Source organism: Triturus cristatus, chromosome 12 (assembly GCF_964204655.1).
Source record: "Triturus cristatus chromosome 12, aTriCri1.1, whole genome shotgun sequence".
In the NCBI taxonomy this organism is placed as follows: Eukaryota; Metazoa; Chordata; class Amphibia; order Caudata; family Salamandridae; genus Triturus; species Triturus cristatus.
This window is the reverse complement of record NC_140595.1, coordinates 846,619,058-846,638,049: the sequence shown is the minus strand read 5'-3', so window position 1 is coordinate 846,638,049 and position 18,992 is coordinate 846,619,058. Positions and strand designations below refer to the sequence as shown.

The window sequence follows — 18,992 nt, the reverse complement described above, 5'->3', positions numbered from 1 at the left end:
GAGAGAGAGGTTGTGAAAGAGAGAGTGAAAGTGAGTTAGTGAGATAGAAAGAGTGAGGTAGTGAGATAGAGACGGATTGAGGTAGTGAGTGAGTTCTGCCGTCAGAAAATACCTCTCACTCACGAACTCACTCTTTCACTACCTCACTCTCTATCTACCTCACACTCTCTCACTACATAACTCTCTATACATCACTACTCCCCTCTATCTATATCACTACCTCACTACTTCTCTCTCTAAAAAGATCACTACCTCACTCTCTCACTACCTCACTCTCTATATCACAACTTCACACTCTCTCTAACTCACTACATCACTCACTCTCTATCTCTCTACCTCACTCTTTCTATCTCACTAACTCACTTTCACTGTCTCTTTCACTACCTCTCTATCTCACTACATCATAACACCACTCTGCTTACATCTCACTACCTCACAACATCCCTCTCCCTCACTACATCACTGTTTCACTACCTCACTCTCTCTCACTACATAACTCTCTCTACCTCACTACTCCACTCTATCTCACTACCTCACTATCTCACAACTTCTCTCACTCAAAACATCACTACCTCACAACCTCACAACTTCACTCTCTCACTCACTACCTCAATCACTCTATCTCACTACCTCACTCTTTCTATCTCACTAACTCACTTTCACTCTCTCTTTCACTACCTCTCTCTATCTCACTACATCACAACATCACTCTATGCTTATATATCACTACCTCACTCTCTATCTACCTCACTCTCTATCTCACTACCTCACTCTCTATCTACCTCACTCTCTCTCACTACCTCACTCTCTCTCTGCTAATGCAATAAGTATCACATATGCAAAAAAAAGCTAATGCCAATAGAAATGACACTGCCATTTATTTAGGGATACAAAAATGATAAAAAAATAATGAGCAATACCAATAGCTCTACCTATAATGTTGCCGAGACCATTGCGTTGTGAATGCTTGTTTATATGTATGGTTTGTATTCTCAACTTTTATGATTATATTTTTTATCAAATAAAGTATCTTGTCATTCTGAAGCCTACTCTTATTCCTTACACTATTTTTACCTACCCTTGTTTCCAAGATCTGTGCTTCTCTTCTGTTTTCTTATTTAGTATTCTTTTCTTCCTTATTCTATATTACACAGCTTGATACTTAACCTATAAGACAAGATATTTTCTCCTTTATAAACTCTTAACCCTTGCTATTGGATTTTAGTATTTATTTAACCTAAGTATGATTCTCTACTTACTTCTTCTACTGTGTTTTCTATTCTTACGATACTCCTCTTCTGTTTTTTCTTTTTATTTATTCTTTTCTTCCTTATCCTTGTTAACACCGTGTTACTTAACTTCTTTTACTGTGCTACTAATCTTATATTGTGCTTCCTATGTTTTTCCCTTCTTATCTCTTTTTAATGCTAAGAAAAACCTATCTGTACTATTTTCTATTAGAATAACTAATGTTCGCCTTTTCTTTCCCTACAGGTTTACAACTGTCGTTTTCTCCCGGTTGCTGGTAAGTATATATACAATGTTCTTATAAGTAAATAATCATCACTACAATTCTTATTTATCGCCTTTGTCACTTAGCTCTGTCTTCTCCCGTTGTTTCTTCCTCTCGTCCTTCTCTTCTCAGGAAGTGTCTTTTGCGTGAGGAATTTCTCTGCCGGTAAGCGTTGCAGCCTTTTCTTCTGTAACCAGATTATTATGAGGAGGAGCGACTATGTTTTTCTCAGGAACGCCCACTCCTCTGTGGATGCCAAGAAATGAAGGCGTTTGTCAGGATCTGAATTCCCTACTCCCGACGGAAGTAGCGGAACGAAGAACCGGACGAAAACCCGACAAAAACCCTGAATTAACTCGTCTAACTCGGAACTTCACTAACTAGGTGCGTATGCCGAAATCTCTTCAGTGAAGTGCGCATTGTTTTCAGAGCGCGCGGTTCAACTGATCTCTATGCACCTGTGGGAAAATAAACTAGACCGCTGCCTTGATTTCGAAATCGGTGGCCATCTTAGAATTCCGAGTCCGATTGAGCATTGCCCAATAGTTGGTTCTTGGCCATCTTTCTCTTGTCAGGCTTTGGCTTTTACCTAACTTTGCACTCACTATTGCTAGCACACGATATGGAGGTCTGACAGTACCACCCAACAAAGGAGATCCTCTCGGTCTTGGCTTCGTAGGAAATCGTTGATGAAAAGACTTTACCAATCTTGGAGCGTGAACATCTGATTCCAATTCCCAAGATCGTTCCTCTGGACCATATCCTTTCCAGTCTATTAAGTAATACAATTTTCCTTTAACTCTTTTTGAATCTAGAATTTCTTTAACTTCAAATTCAATTCCAGACTCTAAGTGGATTGGTTTCGGGGGCGAGTTTTTTCACAAATCTGGCGATGCCTTCTTTAACAACGAAACATGAAAAACTGGATGAATTTTCAACTTGGTAGGTAGTTTTAGCCGATAAGTAACTTGTCATCTTTTCTTCAATTAGATATGGCCCTATAAATCTAGATTGGAATTTTCTGTTACCTTTTAATCTAAGGTTCCTGGTACTTAGCCAAACACTATCTCCTTTCTCTAAGGGAGGACCCTCTCTTTTTATCTGCATAAGTCTTATATTTCTTTTTGGCTTGTTCCAGATTTTTTATAGCAGTTTGGTGGACCTGTTTTAAGTGAGAAGCTACATCTTTGACTGCTGGGACCGAAAGATCAGTTTGTTTTGCTGTCGAATTTGGATGTCGACCATAGTTCAGATAAAATAGAGAATACCCTGTGGAGATGTTTTTTGCGTTATTGTGTGCAAACTCTGCCGCCCACAAATATTCTGACCAATCACCATCTTGCTTCAAAAGAAATAACCTTAGGTACTGTTCTAATTCCTGGTTAACCCGCTCTGTCTGTCCATCTGTCTCAGGATAATAGCTGGTAGAGTACCTGGCTTCAATTCCCAAACCTTCCATAAAGGCCTTCCAAAAATGAGACACGAATTGTGGGCCCCTGTCTGAAATAACAATCTTTGGGATTCCATGGATCTTCACTATTTGTGTACTGAAGTGACTAGCTAATTGTTGAGCAGTGGGAACCTCTTTTAAAGCTGTGAAATGTGCCAACTTTGAAAATGTGTCCACCACCACTAGAATTGTGTTGAAACCCTGACTAAGAGGTAAGTCGACTATTAGATCTAGTGTGACTGTGTGCATGGATAGGGTGGTGTAGGCAAAGGTTGTAATAACCCCTTGGGAGCTTGCTGTTCAGATTTTCCCGGAGCGCAGATTTCACAGGTCTTGACATACTTCTCAATATCCCTAGTCATGTGAGGCCACCAATAATGTCTTTTAACTAATTCTTCAGTCTTAGCTTCTCCTTTGTGTCCTGCTAGCATATTATCGTGGCACTCATGCATTGCTTGACTTTGTAACTCTTGGGTGGGCAAGTACAAGGCTCCTTTATGATAGGGTAGTTGATGTTGAATTTTTCTTCCTGCTTCTTTCTTGACCCAATCTTGCATTGCCCCTGAACTCATGGCCTCAGTAATTTGTTCCTCTAATCCAATTGAAGTTGTGACACCAATGATTCTTGTACTCTGAATTATGGTTTGATTTTCCATTAGACTCTTCTGGTTTTCAGTTCCTAGTCTGGATAAGGCGTCAGCCTTCCCATTTTGAGCTCCTGGTCTGTAAGTGATTACAAAGTCGTAATCAGCAAAGTACAATGACCAGCGAAGTTGTCTTGGAGTTAATGTTCTGGCTGATTTCAAGAATTTTAAGTTTCGATGATCAGTGAAAACTGTTACTTGATGCTGTGCCCCCATGAGATGGTGTCGCCACTCTTTAAAGGCATCTTTAATCGCCAATAATTCTTTTTCGCTTATTGTGTAATTCACTTCGGCAGGTGTCAGTTTTCTTGATCTGTAAGCGACGGGGTGTAGCTGATCTGTTACCTTGTGTCGTTGGGACAACACTCCTCCAACTGCTTGATCCTAAGCATCTGTTTCTACGTAAAATGGTTCCGAAGGATCTGCATGTAAGAGTATTGGTGCTGTGGTGAAATCTCTTTTCAAGGATTTAAAGGCTTCTTCAGATTCTTCTGTCCATTCAAAGCGAATTCCTTTTTTGAGTAATCGTTTGAGGGGAAGTATTTCCGCGAAAATTTACTTATAAATCTTCTGTAGAAATTTGCGAAGCAATTAAGCTTTGGACCTCTTTTACACTTACAGGGGACTTCCGGTCAACTACGGGCTTGATCTTCCACTCATCCATGTTTATTCCAGTCGGAGAAAGAACAAACCCCAAAATCTCCACCTGGGAAACATTGAATGCACATTTTTCCAGTTTCACAAACAATTTATTTTCCCTTAGTTTCTGTAAGACTCCTCTCACTTGTTCCTGATGTTTACTTTTGTCAGAGGAATAAATTAAAATATCGTCAATGTACACAATTACACATTGGTCTATGTACTCTCTGAGGATGTCATTAATAAAATGCTGGAAGGCAGCCGGGGCATTGGCATGACTTGGTATTCGAACAGCCCAACCCTTGTTCTAAAAGTTGTTTTCCATTTGTCGCCCTCGCACATCCGAACAAGGTGGTAAGCTCCTCTCAGATCTAGTTTCGTATATATTTGGGCTCCTTTTACCTGGTCCAACAGGACCGAAATGAGAGGTAGCGGATAGCGGTTCTTCTTGGTGATTTTATTTTTTGCGCGATAATCGATGCAAGTCCTCAAATCTCCTTCTTTCTTCAGCACGAAAAATAGAGGCGAAGATACAGGAGACTGTGAGGGCCGAATGAAACCATTCGCCAAGTATTTGTCTAAGTATTCCTTCAAGTGATGATGTTCCTTCTCAGGGCGTAAACTCGACTGCAGGGTAAATTTGAGCCAGGTTCAAGGTCTATTTTACAATCATACACTCGATGAGGGGGAAGTTGCTCCATCTCTGTTTCATTGAAAACATCTTCAAAGTCTCGATAATCTTCTGGTATTTCTTGGGAGTTGATGACACACACTGATACTCCTGTCATACAAAAGGAATAAGCTGGATTACACTCTTGGGTCTTTTCTTTTATTCCAAAACAGTTTCTTTTACAGTAATCAGAATCTATTACTATCATTCTGGAACTCCAATTGATGTTGGGATTGTGTTCTGTAAGCCATGGTAGACCTAATATGAGCTGAAACTGGGTTGCGTCAATTAGGTTAAATTGAATTACTTCATGTCCGTCGTTGGAAATTAGTTGCATCTGTTCCGTATGGCTCACTATGGGTCCGGAGGAGAGATTCGTTCCATCTCCCGCCCGGACCGATTTGCTCTTTGGTTTTTTGATTGCTCGCAAACCCACCTTAGCTGCAAACTTTAGATCACAAAAGTTCCCAGTAGCTCCAGAATCTATCATTACCGAGACCTCTGTCAGCGTTACCTGCCAAAACTTAATCACCATGGACGAAATTAAATGTGGGGCGGATGACTGCAAGGTATTAGCCACTTGATGTTCGTTTGGAGTTGATTTTTGGTTTGCATCCACCTGTTCAACTCCCTCTACAGGTGGTGCTGCAAGTTTTCCTTCGGTTTGAGTGAAGTCTTTGGTTTCTTTGGACAACCTCTAACAAATTGTCCCCCCAAGCCACAGTACATGCATAAGTTGCCAGCTCTCCTTTTCTCTTTTTCTTCTTTTGTCAAAGGACCCCTTATTGTTCCTATTTGCATGGGTTCCGAACCTTGTTGTCCTTCCGTACTTCTACTGCCTTCAGATCGAACACTATCAAATGTTGGGACTATTGGTTTGAATTCTTTTCTCTTCACACCCTTCCTTTCACCTTGGCGGAAGTCGATTTCTAACACCAGGTCCACTAGAGCCGAAATTTCCATAGGTCGATTTGGTATTTGAGCTAGTACGTCCTTGAGTTCATCCCTTAGACCGCGATAAAACACTGCAGCTCTTTTACTCTTGGGCCAGTTAGTCTCCACTACCAGCTTGTTGAACTGGGCTAAGTAAGCCACAAGGTCTCAATTTCCTTGCCGTAAATCAAGCAATTCATTATCAACGCTTGAGAGATTCTTCGTCTGTCAAAAATCCAAAGAAATTCCTGTTTGAACTCTTCATAGTTATGCAATAGAGGATCGTCTTGGGTTACCAGGGGCATGGACCAAGACGCTGTGACACCACTTAAGTATGACAGAACAAAGGCCACCCTTGACTGCGCATCTGGGAAAATGGAAGGGTGACACATAAAGTGTAGAGAGCACTCTGTGATGAATATCTGTGCCTTTTGTGGATCCCCACTAAATCGCTCCGGTGGGGCTAATCGGATAACTGGGGACAAGGAATGGATTACTTGTGTCGTCATTCTATTTGTCCCTCCCATAGAAGGGTCCAAAGTTTCTCGTCCTGAACTAAATGGTTGTCTCAATCTCTGGGCTAGTTCTGTAGTTTCCTTCTTGGAGTTAACTACTTCTTGTCTAAGACTCCGATTTTCCTCCCTAACCGCTACCAACTCCTTCTGTATAGTCTTTAAGACCGTTCCTAAGGTCTGCAAGTTTATTCCCTCAGCCATTTCTGTTCGGGTGCAAGTATATTAAGTGGGAACTTCACTCTGTCAGAAACTATATATATTTTCTTACCAGAAAACTTGCACAGGAACAGAGGCGCTAGTTCCCAACTCCCTCTCAAAGATCCAGATATATCTAGACTCCAAACTACCCTCAAGGGGGAAGGGGGAGTGGATAAAATAATAAACGAAGAAGAGACTAATCCTGGAATTTGATTCTCTCTGCTTCTTCTGTTTTCTTAGTCCTACCCGCAGACTGTTTTCTTCTCTGAGAACCTAAATATAAAACAGAAGAATTATCTTCCTCTCCTACTCTAATCTAAGCCTACTCTTATTCCTTACACTATTTTTACCTACCCTTGTTTCCAAGATCTGTGCTTCTCTTCTGTTTTTCTTATTTATTATTCTTTTCTTCCTTATTCTATATTACACAGCTTGATACTTAACCTATAAGACAAGATATTTTCTCCTTTATAAACTCAATCCTTGCTATTGGATTTTAGTATTTATCTAACCCAAGTATGATTCACTACTTACTTCTTCTACTGTGTTTTTTATTCTTACGATACTCCTCTTCTGTTTTTTCTTTTTATATAATCTTTTCTTCCTTATCCTTGTTAACACCGTGTAACTTAACTTCTTTTACTGTGCTATTAATCTTATATTGTGCTTCCTATGTTTTTCCCTTCTTATCTCTTTTTAATGATAAGAAAAACTATCTTTACTATTTTCTATTAGAATAACTAATGTTCGCCTTTTCTTTCCCTACAGGTTTACAACTGTTGTTTTCTCCAGGTTGCTGGTAAGTATATATACAATGTTCTTGTAAGTAAATAATCATCACTACAATTCTTATTTATCGCCTTTGTCACTTAGCTCTGTCTTCCCCCGTTGTTTCTTCCTCTCGTCCTTCTCTTCTCAGGAAGTGTCTTTTGCGTGAGGAATTTCTCTGCCGGTAAGCGTTGCAGCCTTTTCTTCTGTAACCAGAATATTATGAGGAGGAGCGACTATGTTTTTCTCAGGAACGCCCACTCCTCTGTGGATGCCGAGAAATGAAGGTGCGCATGCCGAAATCTCTCCAGTGAAGTGCGCATTGTTTTCAGAGCGCGTGCTTCAACTGATCTCTATGCACCTGTAGGAAAATAAACTAGACCGCTGCCTTGATTTCGAAATCGGTGGCCATCTTAGAATTCCGAGTCCGATTGAGCATTGCCCAATAGTTGGTTCTTGGCCATCTTTCTCTTGTCAGGCTGTGGCTTTTACCTAACTTTGTACTCACTATTGCTAGCACACGATCTGGAGGTCTGACAATCCCCTTTTCCGGCCACTTTTAGTTTGCTTTTCTCTGTCCACTTTTTGCGTACACTTAGTTTTATTTTAATTTGTTGGTTCAATATTGGTTGGTTTTTTTGTGTGTGCTTACGCATGTATGCCCTGTTCAATATGGCATGTCCAGTGATGTATGTTGGAACACAGTTGTTGGAACGTAATGTAGACGCTTTATCAAATTTACGTTCAGAGTCGATTTTGCATTAGTCTCATGCGAATGTCACCCTTAGGACTTGGATTTCGTCCTAACATTGGTAAGTTTTGTCATTAGCGCTAGCCTTTTGGAAACTGATTTTGATGGATATATCAGGAGCGTTAAATTATTTGTTTGGTTCGGCTTGGTCAATATCGTGAACGCCAGTCAGTTTGTTTCGCCATCAGGTATGGTTTATTTAATATATTTCCCACCACCCAACACTCTTCAATGTTTAAGCAATCTTTTTGTTAAGCGGACGTTCTTGTTTTCTCAGGCACATTCGGGGCTGTAAGACTTACTACTTTGTGAAGGACACAACTTCATTGTTGTATGTAGTAAGTACCCGATTGTTACAACTATCCTTCACGAACATTTTTGATCAACATAGGGGAGAGCACATTGGTGATCATGGGCATTGTTTGTTATCTTCGCCGGAATCTTCGTTCGTTTTTACACTTGGTTTTTCTTTTTCTTGCTCTTTTTCTTGCTCTTTTCGTTCTGACTAGAAGGACTAACGGCACTACCCTGTCTTATATTAAGATCACTCTATCAACAGTTGGGGTGAGGATGTCAATTAAATTTCGTGAAGTACTAACACGTCAGCATCCAATATGATGCAAGGTTAATTAACGGATTATTTGATACAATCTTAACGTTCTTTCAACCACTCTGATGCTGTAATAAAAGTTATACCATTGTTTTATCTTTATATTTTCCCCTGAAGAAGGGACCTCCTAGTCCCGAAATGCATTGGGCATCATTGTTGAACCTTCATGTGAAGACTTTTGGAATGACATAATTTGGATTTTTGTTAATTTATGGAATGTATTGATTTGTATATATTTTTGTAGAGGTAACATGAGTTGCTGAGAACGCATACAGAACAATTGAGTTTGCAAAAGATAAATGAATCTTGAATTACTGTATACACTAATCGTGTATTCATGAACCTTTTGTGTACATTGACATTATTGACATATATTTGCCATACAAGTTTTGCACACCTTGTCCAAGCATATTTTTTTTTAAGATATTTTGAACAGCAGCACAGCTGTTGTGCGGTATGGCTAGAATTAGAAAAACCCTATGATGTGGCTGTCATAGCACTGTTTTTTTTTTCTTTACTTGCAGCCATGTTGCACAGCAGACGTGCTGTGCAACGTGTATTCAAACACTGGCAAAGCCAATAGATCTTGCCTAGGCAAGACTGATTGGCTTTGCCAATGCTTGATTTTTATTGTGGCGAGGGCGGCCTACGCGGATAACTGAGGATAGGAGGCGGTGTGGGCAGGCAAACACAACAGAATGCAGTACAGTTGGTGTGACAAGCAACAACACAAGGAGGGAAGGAGTGACACAGAGGGGGGAAGAGGTATGCTAGAGAGATACACTCTGGTGGGGGTGCGCAGGTGGTGGTGGAGAATAACAAAATAATTTTAAAAAGTGTAATAAAGCGGCCCATTATGACTGCTTCATATCGCTGTTAAGGTCAAAATTGAAGAGATCGAATGGGAGAAGACCGGGATGAGAAGAAACTGGAAGGGAGTAGACAAGTTAAAATAAGCATACAAGCGCTATGGAGGGAGCAAGTGAGGGGGGAGAAATAGTTTGTTAACCATGTCGTAAGCAGCATACAGGCATATGTTAACTTGAATCAATCTGTGCTTCATCTCTGCTCCACAGAAATAATGGAAAATGACATTTTGGCTGTACTGGCCAATTATGGACCCTTCAAAGAAGAGTGACGTGCAGCCAACAAATGGTAAAGCAATGGACCGGCTACTAGCCCTTTTTGCACACAATAGTGTCTCACTAGCAAGACACATGCACGAGAGCATGCTCTGAAAGGCTCCACCCTAAAAGTGACAGACTGTGTGAGTTATGTGAAGTAACACAACATAAAAAATATTGTTATCCTTGAAGAAACAAAAACTATGTGCTTAGACTTCAGCCTAGGGGTAATTTTTCAGGAGACCCCCCAAGTGGACTCAGATTTCATTTAGTAACTCTTGTTTGATATTTTCTCAACTACTCTCACACCTTGAAAAAAAATAAAAAATTTACGTAAGTCTATTTTTTACCTAAGGAGAGTAGAACAGTAAACTTGATGGTGGTCTCCTCAAGAAGGTTTAGGGATTGTGGAGGAAAACTACAAGAAACTGAAGGGGGGCAAGAAAGATTTGCTCTTTATAAAGCTTTCAGGAATGGTTGTCTAGAGTGCCTGTGTCTTTTGTTTCTCAGCGACTGCCTCTCCTGCAGAAGTGTGCTATAACACTAGAACATTAAAGGGGCTGGTTAACAGCATCAGAACGCACCCAGCATTCTTTCCATATGAGCTCTAGGTTCACCAGAATACATACATACATATATACATACACACACGTGTTACCATCCTTGTGGGGACTATGTGCGGACACCTGCCTTGTGGGGACTAACCTTTCCCAATGTTTTAAAAATATACCAATAACAGAAAAATGATAAGTAAAAATTCAAAATACAGGATCATGCTTCAAATTTGTAAATATGTTATTTAATTACACGCACAGCACTATCCTTGTGGGGTCTTGAACATGTGTTACCATCCTTGTCGGGACTTTTTCAATAATTATCATTTGTGGTTGAAAACCTTCATAGGTACGTGACTAAATGTTTGATTAATCAGCAATGAACACGAAAAAAATCATAATTTATTCATAATTGAATGGTTGCATGTTTCCTAGAGGTAAGCAGTACATGGATTACGTTAAAAGTTTGTCAGTAAATATCATATATAAGGGTTACTACAGGGAAGTTAATACTCTCACCCTGTGATCAGTGGTCACAGTCTTAGGAGATAAGAGACTAGCACAAGGAGAAATCCAATGAAGTAATGAAGGAGTATATCAAGTGGAGCTCAGTGTGATTAGTTACTTTCCTTTATGTCAAAGTTGCTATTAGACCACATCTCACTCGGAATGGCATGTAATGTTATTCTCGGCCTAAAGATGGTGTGTGATGATACCCACAAAGGTGGAATATGATCATAGTAGTATTATAGTCTCTTCAGAGATGCTGTCTACAACTATGATGAAAGTCCCAGAAGAGGTAGCATGTGCAGATAATGATGGTAAAGTCCCAACAGAGATAGTGTGTGATTATAGTGATGTTCAAGTCCCCAAAGAGATAGTGTGTGGTTACTGAAATGTTCAATTCCCCCACAACAATGCGTGATTATAGCGATGTTCCAGTCCCCACAGATATAGTGTGCTACAGATTTGTAGGGATAAGGGTGATTAACACATAAGGAAATTGAGTGATTTGCTCAGAAACACACAATGTGGTCATGTAGGAAAACCAGAATTATGTTTAGATTGGCTGGTGTTGTTTGCAGACACAAAGCCATCACATCATATATTTTCCTTAGGAAGAGCATGTAATGCTGATGTTGGCGAGGTTGGCAATCAAGGTGGCGGTGTTGGTGTCGTTGTTGTTCTCGAGATGGTAGTTTAGGTCCCCGAGGAGGATGTAGTCCGTGGAGGGGAGTGCGTGGGTGCTGGCGAGGTCGGCGATGGCATCGTTGAATGGGGTCCTGGAGGTCTGTAAACGAGTGTTCCTCTGAGGGTGGTGTTGGGGTCGGTGTGGGTCCGGAAGTGGAGGTGTTCGGCGGAGTTGAGTTGATAGTAGTGGCTTAGTACTCACAGCACAGAGAAAGTGTGTGATAACAATGTTCACATTCCAGATGGTGTTCAGTTATAAGGATATTGAAGTTTCCTCACAGATGGTTTGTGATTAGTGTTGTTCATAAACTGCATAGATAATGTGTGCATACCGTGTTGTTCAAGTCCCCACAGTAATAGTGTGTGATTACACTGTATTTCAAGTCCCCACAGAGAGATAGTGTGTGTAATGTTGGTTAAGTCCCCACAAAGCTGGTGTGTGATTACAGTCTCGCTTAGGTCCCCACAAAGATAGTGTGTGGTTACAGTGTTATTTCAAATCCCCACTGAAGAAGGTATGTGATTATAGGGCAGAGAGATACTGTGTTGTTAAGTTCCCAAGGAGACAGTGTGTTATAAACACTGTTTTTCAAGGGCATGCCACATTCTGCAGCATTTATCACCAAGAGCCTGAACAAATCGCCTCATGGCTCCTCCTTAGGAAGAGCATGTAATGCTTAATGTCTATATAAAGGTTGCTTGTGTTGAGAGTAGTGGCTTAGTACTCACAACACAGAGAAAGTGATAGCAATGTTCACGTGCCCATGGAGATGGTGTTCAGTTATAAAGATATTGAAGTTTCCTCAGAGAGAAACTGCATGGATAATGTGTGCTTACAGTGTTGTTCAAGTCCCCACAGAGTTAGTGTGTGATTACAGTGTTGTTCAGAATCTGCATAGATAATGTGTGCATACAGTGTTGTTCAAGTCACCACAGAGATAGTGTGTGATTACACTGTATTTCAAGTCCCCACAGAGATTGTGTGTGTGTGTGTAATGTTGTTTAAGTCCCCACAAAGCTGGCGTGTGATTAGTCTTGCTTAGGTCCCCACAAAGATAGTGTGTGATTACAGTGCTATTTAAATACCCACTGAGATGGTATGTGATTATAGGGAAGAGAGATACTGTGTGATTACTTTGTTGTTCATGTTCCCGCAGAGAAAGAGTGTTAATACACTGTTTTTCAAGGGCGATCTGCATATTACAGCATGCATCACCAAGAGCTTGAACAAAACACATCCACTTCATCTTGATAGAACTCCACTGGCTCTCCTTGCAGCATTATCTTCAAACATTCAGCATCATTTAATAAATCATCACGACCAACATCTCTGCTTATATTCCAGAGAAGTTCTCCATCTCTAGCAAAGAAAAGTGCAATGACGTGGCCACCACGTCACTTTGTAGGTGCATGTATGTATTCAACAAGCATGCTCCTACAAAATGACACAGGTGTTTTCTTTCTTTTTATTTACTGATCTGACATGGACAGTAAGTAGAAGCAAGTACTGCAGAAACGTTTTTTTACAAACATCCAGACATTTGAAAAAATGTGAGCACTGTTCCACACATATCTAAAACAACAAGGTAGAATTGGCCTATACCCAGGACATATACCTAAGGCTTTATATGAATCCAAGCTCTGCTATCCAAGTTCTTCAGAGAGCTCCCGCTCCTTTGTATCTGAAGACTCTGTGGGTCCACATTGACTCCAGGTTTCTGCTACATGAGTAGAATCTCAGAGTAGTTTTTCATGTCCCCACAGAGATAGTGTGTGATTAACGCTGCTCAAGTCCCCACAGCGTTGGTGTGTGATCACAGCATTCTACACAAACCGATGAAATTACGGGACACATTGCCAAGTCGACAGACCCAGTTGATGAAGGGTGCTGCCGGATTATAATGAGCAGATCCAGGAACTTTGAACGAGTGTGGCAGGCTCCGCCTAAGAGATTACATCAAAAAAACGAAGTGTGTGATAGAAACCCCAGTTATTTGAAATACCTGGTTTTTGAAATTATTCTCTTCTATTGGAATAGAGATAAACAGACGCGCCCTGAAACTTATATGACAGGAGAAATCCGAGGTGGACGGAGGTATTTACTCCCCAAGTAATTCTTCTATAAATAACCTCGACAGGAAAAGTTTTTCCCTTCATCTAATAAACAAGCATGAGTTTTCTTCAAAAAATCATTTGACCAAGAGAGTCACAGAAACGGTCTTGAAAAAGATGGTGCAATAATATTTCCATCGAAACGCGTCGACGCTCCACGTCACAATCCGTTATAAGGCTGGAACCACAGATCACTAATTAATCCTCCGCTATCGGGTTCTAGAGCTTTACATTGTTCTATTACGGATGTGTACTCCGCTTATGACAAAGTGTATTGTCTTTCATGTGTACTCTCTCTGTTAGATTGTAAAGGTTTTTTACTGTGTTTCAGTGTTGGAAATTGATTAGGTTAGTCATAATATACATGAAAATCACCAACCACGTGTGTGCAACATTTTGGCTTGTTTTTGATTATGTGCTACAACAAACAAAGTCTTTTCAATGTGGTTTTAGATTGTTTTTAAATTTAGCAGTAATGCGTTTCCTCTTTTGTATTTTTCTTTGATATAAATATCAATAAATAAATCTATTTTTATAAACTTTGTAATGTGACCTTGGGCTTAATATTATATCTCCCTTGTGTGCATGGTGAATGTGAAGTGGTTTAGAGATTGTGTGGTCAAAGCCACTACGTGTTGATGTGGCCAACAGTATGAATTTTGCACATAGTGCAGTCCAAAGGAAATCGCCTTTCTGATAGTGTGATAATCGCATACAAAGACACTGTGTGATCAAGGAGTGGTTCAAGTCCCTACAATGATCATGTACATTGAAAGTGTGTTTCAATTGCCCACATAGTGTGTGATTACAGCAGGGGCGGCTCCTCTGTTGGAGCGGAGGCGCATCGCCTCACTTAAATGGCCCCAAAGCAGAAAGATAAAATGGTAATTTATTACCATTTTATTTTTATCATCCCAGAACTGAGTGTAAGGACGGGGTGGGGCCTGCTGAGTGGCAGCAGGGAAGAGTGGTGGGCAGAGGGCTGTCTGTGCACTGTTTAAAGTGTGCATGTCTCATTGGCTGGCCGTCTGGCGACCAGCTGCTGTTTGTGCCACTTTAGAGTTTGTGCTAATGTTTAGCGCAAAATAAATCGTTGGGTCCAAAATAGACACAAGGAAGCATTTCACACTAAAATATAATGCTTAATGCTGAATTTGAATTTCACATATTTACATGTGACTTCTCATAATGTTTCAGAAATTGTGCATAATTATGTAAAGCAAATTTAGAAATTTCACACACTACTAGTTTAATCTGGACATCTGTGAAACTATAATCATTTACGAGGACAAGCTTCCTAGTGGAGCCACCTCAGGATTTTCTATGCAAGCCTTTGATAGGGATGTCTATGGTGACTGAGGTAAATGAAACAACCAAACACCACCTTTCTTAAAGTCTGTTCTTCTGAGAGAACTGCTGGGAAACCCCAGAGATGGGGATTGAACAAGTGCAGTGACACTGCGGCTCAGACATTTGAGGACCCTCTACAATATGCTTCCAGTACAGGAATGCAACCAACATTAGTGCTGCAGGTAGAGTCAGTCCAGGTATAATGCTGTGAGGAACCCAGTGCAGCTTACTCCCAGGGCCCAGATGGCTGAGGGTCATAGTGCAAATTGCTCCAGGATCGAGCACAGGAGTACAGCTATCATGAGTGCAGCAGATACTGCTCTGACTCTGACTTGCTCGCAGGTCGGATCACTCCCCACGCCCCACGGCTCCTCCTGAGTGCGTGTCTCCTCTCCTCCCGCTGCCGCCGCCGTAGTGAGTACGCCCCTGGTGTACCCCCTGTGCTGCCTGCACTGTGTTTGCCAAATCAATAGTATTTTTTACTGTTTGTTCCTTTTGCCCTAACTTGTGCTTGTTTTCAGTCCCTGTTGCGCTCCTTGCGCTCCAGCATTCTCGCTCCTTGCCTCCCCTGATCCCCGCTGCCCCCCTGCGGCCCCGCCCACTTTTCCTTTCTGTTTCCCGCTTCCCTGCCACTGCCCCCCTGCTGCCCCGCCCACCTTTGCCAAAGGCAAGCCCGTCTGCGCCTGGACAGCGCCCAGAGCCAGGAACTCTGGATCCCGTGCCCCCCGCAACGCCAGACTGCGATACGACGCCAACACCCTCCTCGCTCTCAACACCGGCCGAGACCGCTGCTGCTTCAAGGCCGCCCCGAAACGGACCCATGAACCCTTCTCCTGCCACACCTGCAACTTCTCCTGCGACAGAACCACCAAGCATCCAAGGACCGGACCCAACCACCTCCGCTGCATACTCCTGAACACCCGCTCCGCACACAAACATGCCATCGAGCTTTGGGACCTCCTCGACACTACGGCTCCAGACGTAGCCTTCCTGACCGAGACCTGGTGGAACGACTCCTCGGCACCGGACATCGCCATAGCCATCCCAGACGGATACAAGATATCCCGCAGAGACCGCACCCACGGAATCGGAGGAGGAATAGCCATTGTCCACAGGTCCACACCTTCGCAGACGCCCCTCTCAACTCCGCCGAACACCTCCACTTCCGGATCCACACCGACCCCAGCACCACCCTCAGAGGAACACTCGTTTACAGACCTCCAGGACCCCATTCAACGATGCCATCGCCGACCTCGCCAGCACCCACGCACTCCCCTCCACGGACTACATCCTCCTCGGGGACCTAAACTACCATCTCGAGAACAACAACGACACCAACACCGCCACCTTGATTGCCAACCTCGCCAAACTCTGATTTTGACAACTAGTCACCATACCCACCCACGCCGCTGGCCACACGCTCGACCCCATCTTCTCCACATGCACCCACGTCGCCTTCAACCACACCACCGAACTCCACTGGACCGACCACCGCTGCATCCACTTCACATTCAAGAAGGCAACCACGCACCACCGCACCCAACAGCTGTCCCGTCGCTGCTGGGGCAAAGTCACCGAGGATCAGCTTACCTCAGCCCTCGCCCTGAACCCACCCAGCAACCCCACCGACCCAGACGCCACCGCCAGGAACCTCAGACAATGGATCGAAGACTGCGCCAACACTCTTGCCCCGCTTAAGAAACCTCCCATCAACCACCCCGTCGAGAAAGCCGCCTGATACACCGAGGAACTCTGTACCTCCAAACGTGTATGGCGGAAGCTAGAAAAAGCATGGCTCCAGGACCGCACATCTGACAACCACACTGCTCTCAAAGACGCCAACATCACCAACTCATCAGAACAGCCAAAAGGTCCTCCTTCAAAACCCGCCTCGACAACAACGCACACGACTGCAAAGAACTCTTTACCATCGTGAAAGAACTCTCCAACCCCAGCGCCAACACCAACGACATCCCGCCCTCACAAGAACTGTGCGACTCCCTGGCCACCTTCTTTCACCGCAAAATCATCGACATCCATGACAGTTTCAACGTGTCGTCGGGCCATGGCAGACCCCATCCCAAACAACACCAACCTGCTAACCTTCTGGGCTCACGTTAGCGACACTGACACACGCAAGACTATGAACTCCATCCACTCAGGATCGCCAGCAGACCCCTGCCCTCACCACGTGTTCAACAAAGCAGACGCTACCATCGCACCCCAACGGATGAAGGTCATCAACATCTCCTTCGACTCAGCGACATTCCCGGAAAGCTGGAAACACGCCGAAATCAACGCCCTCCTCAAGAAGCAAAAGGCGGACCCCAAAGACCTCAAGAACTACAGGCCCATCTCCCTGCTCCCCTTCCCAGCGAAAGTCATCGAGAAGATCGCCAACATACAGCTGACCCGCCACCTCGAAGACGACAATCTTCTAGATCCGTCGCAATATGGATTCAGACGGAACCACAGCACCGAGACAGCCCTCATCGCCGCCACAGACAACATCCGACGCCAACTAGACAACGGCGAAACTTCTGCCCTCATCCTCCTGGACCTATCAGCCGCCTTCGACACGGTCTGCCACCACACACTAAGAACATGCCTCCAAGAAGCCGGAATTTGGGTCAAAGCACTGGACTGGACCTCCTCCTTCCTCACTGGCAGAACCCAGGGAGTCCGCCTCCCACCCTACAGAGCAGAAGCAACCGACCTCATCTGCGGCGTTCCCCAGGGCTCATCCCTCAGCCCGACACTATTCAACATCTACATGGCCCCCCTCGCACAAGTGCCCCGCCAACACGACCTGAATATCATCTCCTACGTCGACGATACCCAGCTCATCCTCTCCCTCACCAAGGACCCGCACACCGCTAAAACCAACCTACACGAGGGTATGAAGGCCGTCGCCGAGTGGATGAGGAATTGCCGCCTGAAGCTGAATTCAAATAAGACAGAACTCCTCATCCTCGGCCCTACCCCCTCCGCCTGGGATGACTCCTGGTGGCCAACTACGCTAGGAACAGCACCGACGCCCACAGACCACGCACGCAACTTGGGATTCATCCTCGACTCCTTCCTCTCCATGTCCAAGCAGGTCAACGCCGTCTCCTCCTCCTGCTTCAACACCCTCTGCATGCTTCGCAGGATCTACAAGTGGATCCCGATCGAAACCAGAAGAACGGTGACCCAAGCCCTCGTCAGCAGCCGGCTGGACTACGGCAACGCACTCTACGCTGGAATCCCAACCAAACACCTACAGCGACTACAACACATCCAGAACGCCTCAGCCTGCCTGATCCTCAACCTCCCACGTCACAGCCACATCATCCCCCACCTAAGAGACCTGCACTGGCTCCCCGTCAAAAAGAGGATCACCTTCAAACTCCTCGCCCACGCACACAAAGAACTCCATAACTCCGGACCAACATACTTGAACAGCAGACTCAACATCTACAGCCCCACCCGCCAGCTCCGCTCCGCAAGCCTCGCCCTCGCCGCCGTCCCCCGCATCCAACGCACCACCGCCGGAGGCAGATCCTTCACCTACATCGCGGCCAAGACCTGGAACTCCCTCCCCGCCCACCTGCGACAGACCCAGGACCTGCTCACCTTCAGGAGGCTCCTCAAGACCTGGCTCTTCGAGCAGTAGCAGCGGACCCCACCCTTCCCTTCAGCGCCTTGAGACCCTCACGGGTGTGTAGCGCGCTTTATAAATACTGTGATTGATTGATACAGTAGCCCTAGGGCTAAAAGAGATGAAGAGCTCATTGCAGCCAAATCCACATCCAAGCATGGTGGAGAAGTGCAGCAGGTGCAATGGTACCAGGTACAGGCAGGGTTAAGAGCCAACATCAGCCTGCTCCCAGTATTAAAGACGGGGGTGCTGCTATCAGTGCATTGTATTGTAGCACTTACACAGTGCTTCATACCCCTATGTGCGCTGCCGAAGCACATTTGTGGACGG

The 18,992-nt window shown here is 43.9% G+C and overlaps 1 long non-coding RNA gene across 2 annotated transcripts; it reads left to right on the top strand.

The window, feature by feature from the left end:
- The first annotated feature begins 1,474 nt into the window (after positions 1-1,474).
- Positions 1,475-14,110, top strand: LOC146783061 (uncharacterized). Of its 2 annotated transcripts, XR_014972108.1 has the most exons (4): positions 1,475-1,525; positions 7,331-7,361; positions 7,482-7,514; positions 9,768-14,110. It is a non-coding gene; the product is annotated as an uncharacterized LOC146783061 (long non-coding RNA). The 2 variants fall into 2 exon arrangements; XR_014972107.1 differs by lacking the exon at positions 1,475-1,525 and having other exon boundaries at positions 7,269-7,361.
- Positions 14,111-18,992: the final 4,882 nt, after the last annotated feature.